Source organism: Martes martes (genome assembly GCF_963455335.1).
Source record: "Martes martes genome assembly, chromosome: 16".
Taxonomy (NCBI): Eukaryota; Metazoa; Chordata; class Mammalia; order Carnivora; family Mustelidae; genus Martes; species Martes martes.
Window position 1 is genome coordinate 9,047,391 of NC_137904.1, and position 13,872 is coordinate 9,061,262.

A 13,872-nucleotide genomic window follows, 5' to 3' on the forward strand; every position below is an offset into this window, starting at 1 on the left:
TGATTGATTGATTGATTTGACAGAGAGAGAGAGACCATGAGCGAGGGAGCACAAGCAGGGGAAGTGAGAGAGGGCTAAGCAAACTTCCTGCTGAGCAGGGAGCCCCAGGCAGGGCTTGATCCCAAGACCCTGGCTTCAGGACCCCAGCAGAAAGCAGATGCTTAACCATGGAGCCACCCAGGTGCCCCACTACCTAACCTATTAAGTAAGTTTTATTAATCAACATGTTTTGGGGTCTGCCTTCTGTGTGTTAACACGAACACATTGTGCTTTCTTTTGCTCTTTCGTGATCACTGAGGATGTTATGAATCTTTTCATGTGTTTATTGGCTGATTTTTTTTTTCTCTTTGGGATATTTCCGTTCAAGTATTTTCATTGTTTTTAAGTTACCTACCCTTCTCTATTTATTGATTCATAGTTATCCTATATATTTTTGTGTACAGTTACTTAGTTGGTATATCGGTATAGCCTTTCATAGTTTTAGTCTTGTCATTTGGTGGCCAAGAAGTTGTTTTTTTTTTTTTTTTAACCTTTTAATGAGTAGAGTACGACTTGCCAACCTTTCTTATGCTTCATGTTTTTGGTGTCTTGTTCAACTAATCTTTGCCACCTCCCCCAGATCGTAAAAATATTTTCCTATTTTACCTTCTAGAAAATTTGTGATGTCATCTTTCATATTTAGTCTACATCAGTCTGGAATTGAGTTTTAGGCAATTTTGTTCCATGTGGATACTCAACTGGTTTAGCACGGCTTTGTCAATGTCGGCCCTTTTTTGTTTGTCTGTTTTCTCTGGTCATTACAATAGACTTTTTGTAGTAAATCCAATCCCATCGGATTCTCCTCTCACTCTCTTCCTCCCTCACTCTTGCTCTCACTTTATTCTTCAAATTTCCTGGGTAATTACTAGTCCTTTTCATGTCCATGGAAATATAAGAACTGGCTTCTCAATGTACACAGGCACTTGCTAGATATGAAACTGGGATTGCATTGCATCTCTAAATCAAGATGGGGTAAATTGGAACTTTATAATACCGATGATCAAATCTATGAACCTGTTCTATGAACATATGTAACATATTACCGTATTTGACATCCCATTTATTTAGATCATAAATTCCCCTTAGTGATATTTTATGGTTTTCTGTGTGGAGACTTTCTGTGTAGAGATTGTATAAAGTCTTTGGAGAGATTTAAGTCCTAGTTTTGGTGCCCTCATAAATATGATTTTCAACCTTTGTTTGTATTTCACAGAATTCCAGTGAATTTTTCTTAATTTATAACTTATATCCTATGACCTTGATTAATTCACTTCCTGATTCTAATACTTTGTACATTCTTTTAGAATATCTTTCTATTCAAATTTCACTCATTGTATCCAGTTGTTATACCTTTAATGTTTCCTCCATAACTTATTATACTGGCTAGGATGTCCACTTCTAGGTTTGTAGATTACTTGTTCAATTTTAGGTCTTCAGTATTACAAAATTTTATGTCTGCTTGGTGAGCTTATTATTTTTCTCTTAAAAGCAGCACATCATTATGTGTGTGTGTGTATTGATGCAATCTAACAGATTTAATCTTTTTTTTAAAAGATTTTATTTATTTGACTGACAAAGATCACAAGTAGACAGAGAGGCAGGCAGAGAGAGGGGGGGAAGCAGGCTCCCTACTGAGCAGAGAGCCCCATGCGGGGCTCGATCCCAGGACCCTGAGATCATGGCCTGAGCCGAAGGCAGAGGCTTAACCCACTGAGCCACCCAGGTGCCCCCAGATTTAATCTTTTAATTAGAGTATACAACCCATTTACATTTCGTGAAATTACTGAGCCCCTAAATTTTTGTCCATTGTCTTGCAATTTTTTTGCTTCATCACTTTTTATGTCCCTTTTTAAAAATACATTTTTTTCCTTTGTATCTTTAAAATGCTGATAAATGCTATCAGCCTCTAAATCTCTGGTCACTTAAAGTACATACAAAATGAGAAATGAGAATGTAGATTTACAAAGAATAACCATTTAGCTTTTATAGATCCTTCTTTTAGAACACTAGAGAATTGACATTCAAAAAATGAAACAAATTCAGAAGGAAGGAGTAGGATGAAAGTCACCTTCATCAGCACATAAACAGATATTAAATACCAAAAAGACCTGTAAACTCCAAAAAGATGCGAACTGTTTTCCAAAAGATGGCAGATGACTTTAGGCAACAATAACTTTCATGGAGATTTAGGAGGTAGAGGCGGTAGAGTTGTTCAGTAGGCACCAAAAGCATGCAAATAACCTTGTAATGAAAGGAAGGAAGACTGAGATTCTAAGCAAAAATGTTTTATTAGAAAAAAAAAATATATGTATATATAATACATAAAAACTACCCCAGTCCTAAACCCCAGCACCTGGGAGCATGACCTTATTTGGAAATAGGGTCCCTGTCGATGTAACTAGCTAGGATAAGGTCATATTTGAGTAGGGTGGGCCCCTAATTCAGTAGGACTTGTGTCCTTCTACGAAGGGAAACTTGGGATACACAGATATGCACTGAGGGAGAATGCCATGTGAAGAAGCCCAAAGCCAGGGCAATACTTCAAGCTGGGAGAGAGGCCTGGAACAGATCCTTCCTTAATACCTTCCAAAGGAGCATGGCCTACCAACACTGTAGCCTCTAGAACTCTGAGACTGTCCATTTCTGTTGTTTAAGCCACTAGGTTTGTGGTATCTTGTTATAGCAGCCCTAGAAAACTAATACAAACCTCGTTAGAGGAAAAGAAAGCAACCATAAGCACATGGGGAATTGAAAAAAAAAATATATATATATATATATCTAACTGTTTAAAACATTGAAAAGGAACACACATTTGTGAACCCTGTGAAAAGGAAAACAAGCAAACAAACAAACGGAGCCCCAGGATTCACTCAGCTTTGCACCTAGAGGAGTTCTGGATGGTGGGGGTATGGAGGAGATTCCCAGGCAATGATGGGAGTCTCCCTGGTGTGAGGAAAGAGAAATTGGAATTCAGGAAGGCTGGAGTGATGACAAGGTCATGGGTTCCAGAAAGAAGGAAGTCAAGTAGAAAATACACACTGTGGAAATACACACAGTGTGGAAATACACACTGGAGTCCTCTTGAGTCCGTGCTCAACAGGAAGCCGTGTGTGTATAAGAAAATGCCCCAGATTCCAACAAAGAGTAAAGGGAACTGAACCGGATGGTTCCCAAGACTCATACAAGGCTAGAGGTCATTGGAGTTCCAACCAGCCAGAGTGAAGAGTTCTTCGGGATAAGTCAGAATATTCAGTAGAGACCCAGTAAGGATCATGAGTTAGTAGCGGGACTCAATGATCCCTAAAATAAAGGTGACTCTACAGATTCCTTAAACAAGTTGAAGAACAATTTTAGAAAGAGTCAGAATGACCTACTCATATCTCACTGCCCATGTGACAGCCAATAATAGAAGGAAGATAGATAGCATCCTACAAAGAACTCCGTTCATGGAAAGGAAGGCAGTTGAAAAGGGAAGAAGGAACAGACGGGAAAAAGAAAACACGACTAGCGAGGTGGTAGACTTCAACTGAAACATTTCAACAATTACCTTAAGAATTAGCTATTAATATTCTATTTAAATAAAAGACCTAAATATGTCAGTGAAAAATAAACTTTAAATAGAAGGATGCAGAGGATAATATAGATTTTGTGAAAAGAAAAATTATGAACAGGGCTGTACCGTACACATACTAATCCTAAAAGGCTGAATTTAATAGGTCTTGACAATAGACAGTAGAAAGACAACACGTATAATGAACAGAGAAAGACAATTCAGAACAACAAAGGATCCATTTAGAAAGACACTGCCATCGTAAAGGTGTCTGGATCCTATTAGAAAGCTTCAAAGTCCATGAAGCAAAAACATCCTGAAAAAAAAAGAAATTGACAAATCCACAATTCAGTTGGGAGAATTCAACACCCATCTGTCAATAACTCATAGAACAAGCAGATAGAAAAATGGGAAGTCCATAGACCTAAAAATCCATTCAACCTACTTGACCTGTTTGGCACTGGAACACAACGCCCAACAAATGCAGAATGCCCAAGGACACAGGAAATACACATTCAAGCCCATAAAACAAGTCTCAAGAAATTTTCTTTAAAAGGTTTTATTTATTTGAGAGAGAATGAGGGAGAGAGAGCATGAGAGAGGAGAAGGTCAGAGGGAGAAGCGGCCTCCCCAAGGAGCTGGGAGCCCCATGCGGGACGAGATCCTGGAAGTCCGGGGTCATGACCTGAGCCCAAGGCAGTCGCTCAACCAACTGAGCCACACAGGTGCCTGTCTCCAGAAATTTTTTAAAAAAACAGCTTGGGGGCACCTGGGCGGCACCCTCAGTGAAGGGCCCATCTCCTGGTTCTGGCTCAGGTCCTGATCTCAGGCTCTTGGGATTGAGCCCTGAGGCAAGCTCTGTGCTCCGGGCAGAGTCCACTCGGACCCTCTCTTTGCCCTGCCCTTCCCGCCTCCCCCACTCACGCGTGCTCTTTCCCTAAAACAAAAAAAATCCTTAACAAAAATGAACAATGAGGCCAACTTAACTCTAATACCATACTCTACTAGCAAAAGTGGTGAAGAAATTTTAAGGAAAAAAAAAATAGCCAAATGTCCCTCCAGAAACAGACTCAGATACCCTTAACATACATTAACAAATTGAAATTAGAAGTGGTCCCAACATTTGCCTATGTTTTCTGAAAACTGTTACAAAACTGGTATGATTTCTCTCTCAAATATGTGATAGAATTCACAACTCAAGCCTTCTTGGGCCTGGAGTTTTATTTATAGGAAGGTTTTCCATCATAAATTCAATTTCTTTAAGAGATATAGGGCTATTCACATTTTTCTTTTCTTCTGATAATTTTATAACTTGTACTTAAGAAAATTTTCATTTTAGTTGAATAATTTATTAGCATTATATTTATAACATCCTTTATTACGCTTTTAAAAATTTAGAGACTCTCTAGTAATATCCCCCTTTTTATTCTGGATAAAAGTGATTTTTTCCCTCTTTTATCCTGATCAATATTGCTAGCAGTTTATCAATTTAATCTTTTGGAAGACCCAGCTTTTGGCTTTGCTGACTGAATCAGTCAGGGTTCAGTCAGGAAACAGAAACCACAGAAGCTTTAGGAACAGGGAAAATGTAACGTAAAGAATTATTAGCAAGTAAAGCTGATCAACGACAACAAGGAGTTAAAGAGGAGTTAAGGCTACACCATCCAGTATGGGAGTCACTAGCCACTCGAAGTGGCTTCGAACACTTGAGACTTAGCTAGTTGGAATAGAGATGTGCTGTCAGAATAAAATATACACTGGATTTCAAAAGACTTCATATTAAAAAGAGGTTAAAATAGCTTAAAATTTTAATAGTTTTATATTGAAAGGAAAATATTTTGATATACTGCATTGAATAAAAATATGTATTTTTAAAAATAAAATATATTATTAAAATTTTTTAAAAAAATGAACAATGGTTGAGAGTGGGAGGGGTGGGGAGAGAAGCGGGCCCTGGCGAGCGGGAGGAGCCCGAGATGCTGCCCACCCTCCGGGGCAGCGCTGGCACAGCCGGCGCCGGTGCAGCGAGCAGGGGAGCGCCAGGAGCGGCAGCGCGTGCCAGCAGGGCCTCCGGGGCCCAGAGCGCCGCGCTAGCAGCGAGTAGCGCCTCCAGCGCCCTCGGAGCGCGCTCGCTTGGGGGCCGCGGGGCTGCAGGCCAGTGCAGGGAGGCGGCGAGGGCGGCGCCCAGGCGCCCACCGCGGGGCAGGCAGGATGTCCACGGACATCCCCGCGGGACTGACGGAGCTGCTGCAGGGCTTCACCGTGGAGGTGGCGAGGCACCAGCCTGCGGACCTGCCGGAGTTCGCGCTGCCACACTGCACGCGCCTGCAGCAGGAGCTCCAGGGCAAAGGCGCCGCGTACTTTGGCCAGGAGGGCGGGACCTGTGGAGGCGCGGCCGCTCATATCTAATCTTCACAAAGGGAGAATTGCCGGTGCCACCAGCCGGCTTCTCAGGCCCTGGCGCCTTGGGGGAAGGAGCTGACGACAGTGCATGGGACAAGGAAGGCTAATTTCACCAGGAGGACCCAGCGGCGCCTCTCCCCCGCTGACCGCCAGGGGGCGTGCCGGCTGGCGGGAGCAGAGCCTTGGACACGTGACCACCGGCCGCCTTTAAGACCGCTGGCCCTGGCGGCGGTTACCTTGGGGCGGGGCTTGGGTGACAAGGGCGGGCAGGGAGCACGTGGAGGAGAAAGCAGTGGCTGCCAGAGGAGTCCAGGCCGTGGGAGGGCAGGGCCTTTGAGGCGTCTGAGGGCGCACTCTGTGAGTCGGGGTTGGGGGTCCTGGTGTGGGAGGGCCTGGTGCCCCGGGGGGGTTGGGAGCGCTGGCCGCACCCAGGAAGGGGCCCGAGGCCCGGGCGGCCTCAGAGAGACCTAAGGTGGAGGAAGGAGCCGCGCCTCCGTGTTGTGTCCCCTTCCCCTCCCCACAGACCCCCACACGTTCCTCCCCTCCCCTGGGCCCCGGCATCAGATGTGCTGGCAAAGTTTGCAGTTGGAGCAGGCCCATACTGAAGGCCCCCAGCTGAAGAGAGTGGTTGGGACTGAGGAAGGCTAATTTCACCACGAGGGCCCCAGAGTCGCTTCTCCCTGGCAGACCGCCAGGGGGCGTGCCCCCCCCTCCCCTGCGCCGCAGAGCCTTGGACACCTGACCACTGGCTGGCCCTCCCGCTTTTTGGCAGCTCACCCTCTTGGCAGTTAACTTGGGGCGGGGCTTGGGTGACTACCATAGGTTGGGAGCACAGGGAGGAGAAAGCAGTGGCCGCTGGAGGCTGGGGAGGTGACTGAGGGGTCCAGGCGGTGGGAGGGCTGGGCCTTTGAGGCCATCAGAGGGAGCACTCTGTGAGCCAGGGGCGGGGGTCCAGGTGTGGGAGGGCCTGGTGCCCCCCAGGGGTTGGGGGCACTCACCCCACTCGGAAAGGGGCCCCGGGCGGCATCAGAGAGACCTAAGCTGGAGGAAGGAGGCAGCACCTCTGCGTTGTGTCCCCCTCCCCTCCCCCACAGACCCCCACACTTTCCACTCCTCCCCTGGGCCCCCATATCAAGATGTGCTGGCAAAGTTTACAGTCAGAGCAGGCCCCACACTCAAGGCCCTGGGCTTGAAATCTTAGCAATGCTTTTTCCACCTGGAGGAACCAAACATTAGAGAGGTCTGCCTCTTTCCAGCGGTGTGAGCCCATTAAGTCATTTCAACTCCCAGAGCCTGAAACTCCATTTTGTCAGAAAAAATGAATGAGAGACTATGTTAGAAGGCTGTTAAACTTGTAAACGATTGCTGCCTTTCTCAAGCCCTCTGCGGCAGCTGCATTGAATATTTTACATAGGTCATCTCAACCCCAGAATTTAGGGTTCTCACTTTTATCCTGCCTGTGAGCAAATATGCACTCTGAGAGTACAGCGACTTGCCCAAGGTCTCAGAGCAAGTGAGTGGTGGAACCAGGATTGGGTGCTAGGAGAGGCTGACTGCAAAGCCCACGCTTTGATCCACTAAGCTGCTGCTTCTGTCCTTATTTACATTATAAGAATTTTTGTTAATGCCTGGGTTATCATTTTGCTTGCTTGTGGGAATATGGATATATACAAAGTGAGTTACAGGGCTCTAAAATTATTCCTGGAAAGATGAGAGGCCCTGGCATCAATATGCTTCCGATTTGGTACGGGCTTTCCCAGAAGTATGGAATTCTTTTTTTCCTGTGGAAAGGAACCAGAGCTGGTATTGCACAGTTCATTGATAGGTTCATGCACTAGGAAATTAAAATGGGAAACAGTGAACTGCTGATGGCTATGGTCAATATTTCTCTAAAGGAAACTCCACAAAGAAGAATGTCAGATGCAGGGGAATACCCGCTAGAAGAAGCAGAAAAAGATGAAGAAACAGAAGTGGAAGAAGGGTGTAATCAATATGATAGAGAGCTGGAAAGTATGCAACAGGAATTAAAAGAAGATGACATGTTAGTACAGAGAAAGGCTCAGCAGGAGGGGATCAGGAGAAGGAAGAGGAAGGAGAAGAGGAGGAAGGAGTGGAGGAGAAAGGGGAGGAGGGAGAAGAGGAAGAAGGAGAGGAAGGAGAAGTGGAGGAGGAAGAGGGGGAGGGAGACGTAGAGGAAGAGGAAGGAGGGAGGAGTTGAGGAGGAAGGGGAGGAGGGAGGAGTAGAGGAGAAAGTGGAGGTGGTGGAGGAGGAAGAGGAGTTGGGGGGGGAGGAGTAGAGAAGAAAGGAGAAGAGGGGGAGGAAGAGGAGGAATGGGAGAAAGGGGAAAGAGGGGAAGAGAAAGGGGAGGAGGAAGACGGGGAGGAAAGGAAAGAGGAAGAAGAGGAGGAAGAGGGGGAAGAAGATGGCCAAGAGGAGGAGGCTGCCAGAGAAGAAACAGAGGAAAAGGCTGGAGAAGCAGAGAGGGAGGAGGCTGCCATTCAGGAGAAACCACAGCGAAGCCTCAAGAAATCACCAAGTCCGTGACCAGTTTGGAGATACTTACACTGACTGATTCCCAGTCAGGCACGTCAGGAACTTCCCTAGTAAGTAGTAATTTTAAGTCATTCATCTATTCTTCCTTTCATTCATTCATTCATTCATTCAGAATCATGGAATGCTTACCATTTGCCAGGCTTCGGGGAAAATACAAATAAGATACAGTCCATTCTCTTAAGGAGCTCTAGGGTGGTTAGGGAGGCAGACTGATACCTGAACACCATAAAACAGTATCCTAAGTGCAGTGATTGAGTGATGCGTGGGAGATATTTAAAAAACAAAAATGAAGGACACTTAGCCCAGGTAGGAGGATGGTCAGGGAAGGCCTCCTGGAAGAGGTGTGCAGGGGAGCTGACAGAAAGGGTTCCTAGGGGTTAGTTGGAATGCACTTGTCTTAGAACAGAGTCAGCATAATCACAGTAGTGTAGGCTCTCCCCCCGAAGGAGAACTCAGCTGAGGTCCAAGGAGAAGTGACTGTGACTCGCCCATCCTTGGAGATGACCAGGGCCACTTAGAAGAATGGTTTTGCTGTGTGGTTCTGCTCGTAGGCCAAGAATAAACCTGGCACATGCATGATTCATGTTATTTAAGTACAAAATGTCCCAGGCTCCTTTTTATTTTTTTAAATTATTATTATTTTTTAAGATTTTACTTATTTATTTGACAGAGAGAGGGAGAGAGAGCACAAGCAGGGGGAGAGCGGGAGAGGGAGAAGCAGATGCCCCACTGAGGAGGCATCCCAATGTGGGGCTCGATCCTAGGCCCCAGGATCATGACCTGAGCCAAAGGCAAACAGTTAACCGACTGAGCCTGCCAGGTGCCCCCCAGGCACCTTTTTGAAACAGATCACAGTTCCAGTGTGAGGCAAACACTAAGGCTGGCTGAGTTGGAACAGAAAGAAAAGTAAAGGAGGGAATGAAGCAGCTATACACTGTATTTGGAATCCCAATCTTTTATTTCTTTTTTAAGAGAACCCTTAGCAAGTCAAAGGATGCCTTAGAATCAGAGCATTTGGAAACAAATGAGCCTTTAAGAGACTTGAGCTCACAAGGAGAATTTCTTGATTTGGATCAAACGGGTTCCCAGGAACCAGAGATTAGTTTCCCTGAAACACAGCCCTCAAGCGAGCTTGGGGAGAAAATCGACCAGATGCCCCAGGATGAACCGGGACGGGAAAGGAGAGAGGAAAAAAGATGATCAGACTTAAGTGAGCGACGAGAGGAAGAATTCCAGTCCAAAGCAGAGATCCCCGAGAAATCACTGGTGTCTACCAGCGAGGACATGTTGTTTCGAAAGGATGACCGCGCCAACGTGTATCCTTTGGTAAGGGAGTGTAACATGGTTTTTAGTGTCCTCTAGTGCATTAAAGGCATTGTTAAATAAGGGATTTTATGCATATGGAAGAAAAAATACCACCAGAAATATTCTTTGGAACTAATAATAGACTCGTATGTTTTAAAGTTCAGTTCAGCGCTCTGGAGGGACATGTGCGACAGGAGTGCTGCCTCTGGGCCTGACATCTGGGTCGGACAGTGTTGCTCCCCAGGCAGGAAATTCCGGACGTGGTTTGTCTGTTACATAGGGTGCCCTTTCTTGTGGGAGACTCAAGGTCAATCTCTCCCTCTCCTCCCCATCCCCCTTCTTTCTCACTTCCTCCTCCTGCTCCTCCATTCCTTTCCCCTTTCCCTCCTCTCCTCACCTCTTCTGCCTTAGATGGCTTGATGCCTCTTCACAAGCTCCTAAAGCCATTCTGGGCTCCTAAAACTGCGCGTTCGGAGATGGACCAGAAAGCAAAAGGTATGAAAAAGTGAAAGCCACTGAGAAAGGCACCAGGGGGTCGACTGGCATCTGCCTTTGCCGCACAAATGTTACCATTGACCAAGAGAAGGACGAGGAGGAGAGTTTTTCCCTTCTCCCTCCATGTGCCACTGAATCAGCTCCCTTTTTCCCTGTAGATTCAGCCTTTGGAAGATTTGTAAGCGATCGGATGCACGTAAAGTGTTTGATGTAGTTCTGACACATACTGAGCCCTGGACGGCTGTTCACATCTAGATGATGATAGCGGTGGTGGTGGCAAGGATGGTAGTGATGATGAGGATGGTGGGAAACTCCTAGTGGGAGATGCAGACAACTGACAGCCTCGTTTCTGTAGACTGGGTTTACTTTGAGCAGTGGAGTTCAAGGTCAAAACTTGGGCTTGCCCAGTCTGAAAGACAGAACCAGTTTTAGAGCCCATGAAGACTTTTGGCTTGTTTAGCCAGCTAGCACGACATCCGGGGGTGTCGCTAATGAGAGCAAGTGTCCTGTGTGCCAGGGGTTTGGGTCCCCCGTTAGCCTTGGGCTCCCTGCACAACTCAACTCTTCTAGACCACCTCCCTCCGCAAATTTGTTTAGCTCCTTGGGGACACCCTTTCTGTTCCTTTCTGTTTCCATTCCTGTATTGGTTTTTTTCTCTCTCTTTTTTTAAAGATTTTATTTATTTGACAGAGAGAGAGAGAGAGATCACAAGTAAGCAAAGAGGCAGGCAGGGAGAGAGGGGGAAGCAGGCTCCCAGCTGAGTGGAGAGCCCGATGCGGGGCTCGATTATAGGACCCTGACGTCATGACCTGAGCCAAAGGCAGAGGCTTAACCGACTGAGCCCCCCAGGTACCCCCCCTTTTTTTCTTCCTGTTAAAATTAATAAGAGCTCTTAAAAAAAAAAAGAAATTAAAGCAGGGGCACCTGGGTGTCTCAGTTGGTGAAGTGTCTGAGTCTTGATTCCAGCTGGGGCTATGATTGTGATCTCAGGGTTGTGAGCTTGAGCCCCGCATGGGACTCTGCACTGGGCATGGAGCCTGCTTGGGATTCTCTCTGCCTCTCTCCCTCTGGCTCTTCCCCCTCTAAAAATAAATAAGTTAAAATAAAAAAAATAAAAATTCAGGCAGATTCCTCTTCTCGCACAGACCACGCCAAATCCATTTCCTGGAAGTGACTACCGTTCCAGTTTGGTATTACTGTATATCTTTCCAGACCTTTTCCTGGACACCTAAGGACATGTCTGTGTGTGTGTACACACACGACACACGCTAGGTTTTGTTTTCTTTACCAGTCAGATCTTCTGCATGACCACTTAATATGTCTCAGAGGGTTTTCTGTATCAGGGCGTGTAGAACCACTTCCTCACTTTAAATTCAACCGGTGCCCTGTCATGGATGGCCATTTTCATTACTTCTGATTTGTTCTCACCCAAGGGGCTTCAACAAGTATGTTCCTGCCTCTCTCTCTGCCTGCGGCATCCCCCTTTTCCTTTGGGGTCCCTGCCTTAACCCAGAGGCCTGGAATAATTCAGAGTACTCCTGGTAAGTAGGCATAACCCTGGATACCGACTTCCACCAAGAAAACAAGGTGTCATGCATTTATGAGAAGGAATCTTTGATGATTGTCAAATGCAGTGAAATCTGCTTTGGACCCTAGCGTTTTCTGTTCACGTTTGGAAGGTTGCTGTAAGAGCCAGCTAGCTCCATGATCATTCACCACGAATGGTAACACTAATGCCCAGCATCAGCTGATACCGTGTGCTTTCAATGAGTGTGAGCGCTGCTGGAGGAAGGAGGTCCTGTTAATACTGAGTGAGTCAGTTGCTAAAAGTCTCTAATCACTTAGCCATCCCTTTAGATGCTACCACATTCTATTAATTGGCCTCAGTTAACTTTTTAAACAGAATGTTTTTATTTTAAGGAATGTCTACACCCAGCATGGGACTGGAACACTCCGAGATCAAGAGGCATAGGCTTTACTGACTGAGCCAGCCACACGCCCCTAATAGGACTGTTTTTTGGAGCAGTTTAGATTGATAGCAAATGAAATGACAAGTGCAGAGTTCCCATATACTCCCTTGTGCCCCCCACCAGGTTCCCCTTTTGTTAATATCTTCATTAGTTGGGGACGTTTGTTAGAGATGATGAGCCCATGTTGACTGTTACTATTAACTAACATCCATATTTTACTTTAGGGTTCACAACTGATGGTGTGACATTCTCTGGGCTTTGACTAAGGTATGATGAGGTATATCCACCATTGTAGTGTCCTATAGACTTGTGTCATTGCCTTCAAATCCCTCATGCCCCACTCTCCATCCCTGCCTTCACCCCCTCGCTCCCCGGCAACCATTTTTTCCCCCATCTTCATAGTTTTGCTTTTCCAGAATATCATGTAGTTGGAACCATACAATGTGAAGTCCTTTTTTTTTTAATATTTTATGTATTTATTTGTCAGAGAGAGAGAAGGAGAAAAAAACACCTGTCGGGGGAAGGGCAGAGAAAGAGAGAGAGAAGCAGAATCCTGGCTGAGCAGGGGGCCCAATGCAAGGCTCGATCCTAGGACTCTGGGATCATGACCTGAGCCGAAGGGAGACACTTAACCAACTGAGCCACCCAGGTGTCCCCACTGTGAAGTCTCCTTAGGTTGGCTCCTTTCACTTTGCAAAATGCATTTCAGATTTCTCCATGTCTTTTCCTGGCTTCCTAGTTCATTACATTTTATTTCTGAATAATACTCTTTTTGTATGAATCCAGTTTTTATAAACTGTTTTAATCACATCCTTGATTTTTATAAAAGATTTGCACACAAAAAATATGCATAAGTAAACTCCTGTTGAATTAAAAGTAGTAGTCAGATTTATAATACCTCAAATTTTTCATTTCAGAAAATTTCTATCTTGGATTTATTCCTGGGAATATGGATTTTTTTAAAGATTTTATTTATTTATTTGACAGATGGAGATCACCAGTAGGCAGAGAGGCAGATAGAGAGAGAGGAAGGGAAGCAGGCTCCCTGCTGAGCAGAGAGCCCGATGCGGGGCTTGATCCCAGAACGCTGGGATCATGACCTGAGCCGATGGTGGAGGCTTTAATCCACTGAGCCACCCAGGTGCCCTGGATATGGAATTTTTAATCATGCTTACGGAATTTTGTCTCTCTGTGCTTTATTCTTCCTGGGAAAATGTTATATGAGGACCAAATACAAATAGTCCCAGCTGAATAATTGCCTTTCTTAAGGAGTTCCTTAGTGACTATACTGTAACTTGACCCTTCCATATAATTTCATGAAGTAAATTGAATTTCGCAATATTAAGTGCTCACTGTGTGTCAGTTACTGAGCAGTCTAGGTTCTGGGGATGAGGAGGATAGGACGTTCTTTGTGTTTACTGTTGACTTTCTTTTCTTTTTTAAGCAAGGTATAACTCACGTACCGTTAAATTTACCTTCTTAAAATTTAAAATTGTGGTAAAATACACATAAAGTAAAATTTACCATCTTTTAAAAAAAGATTTTATTTGTTTATT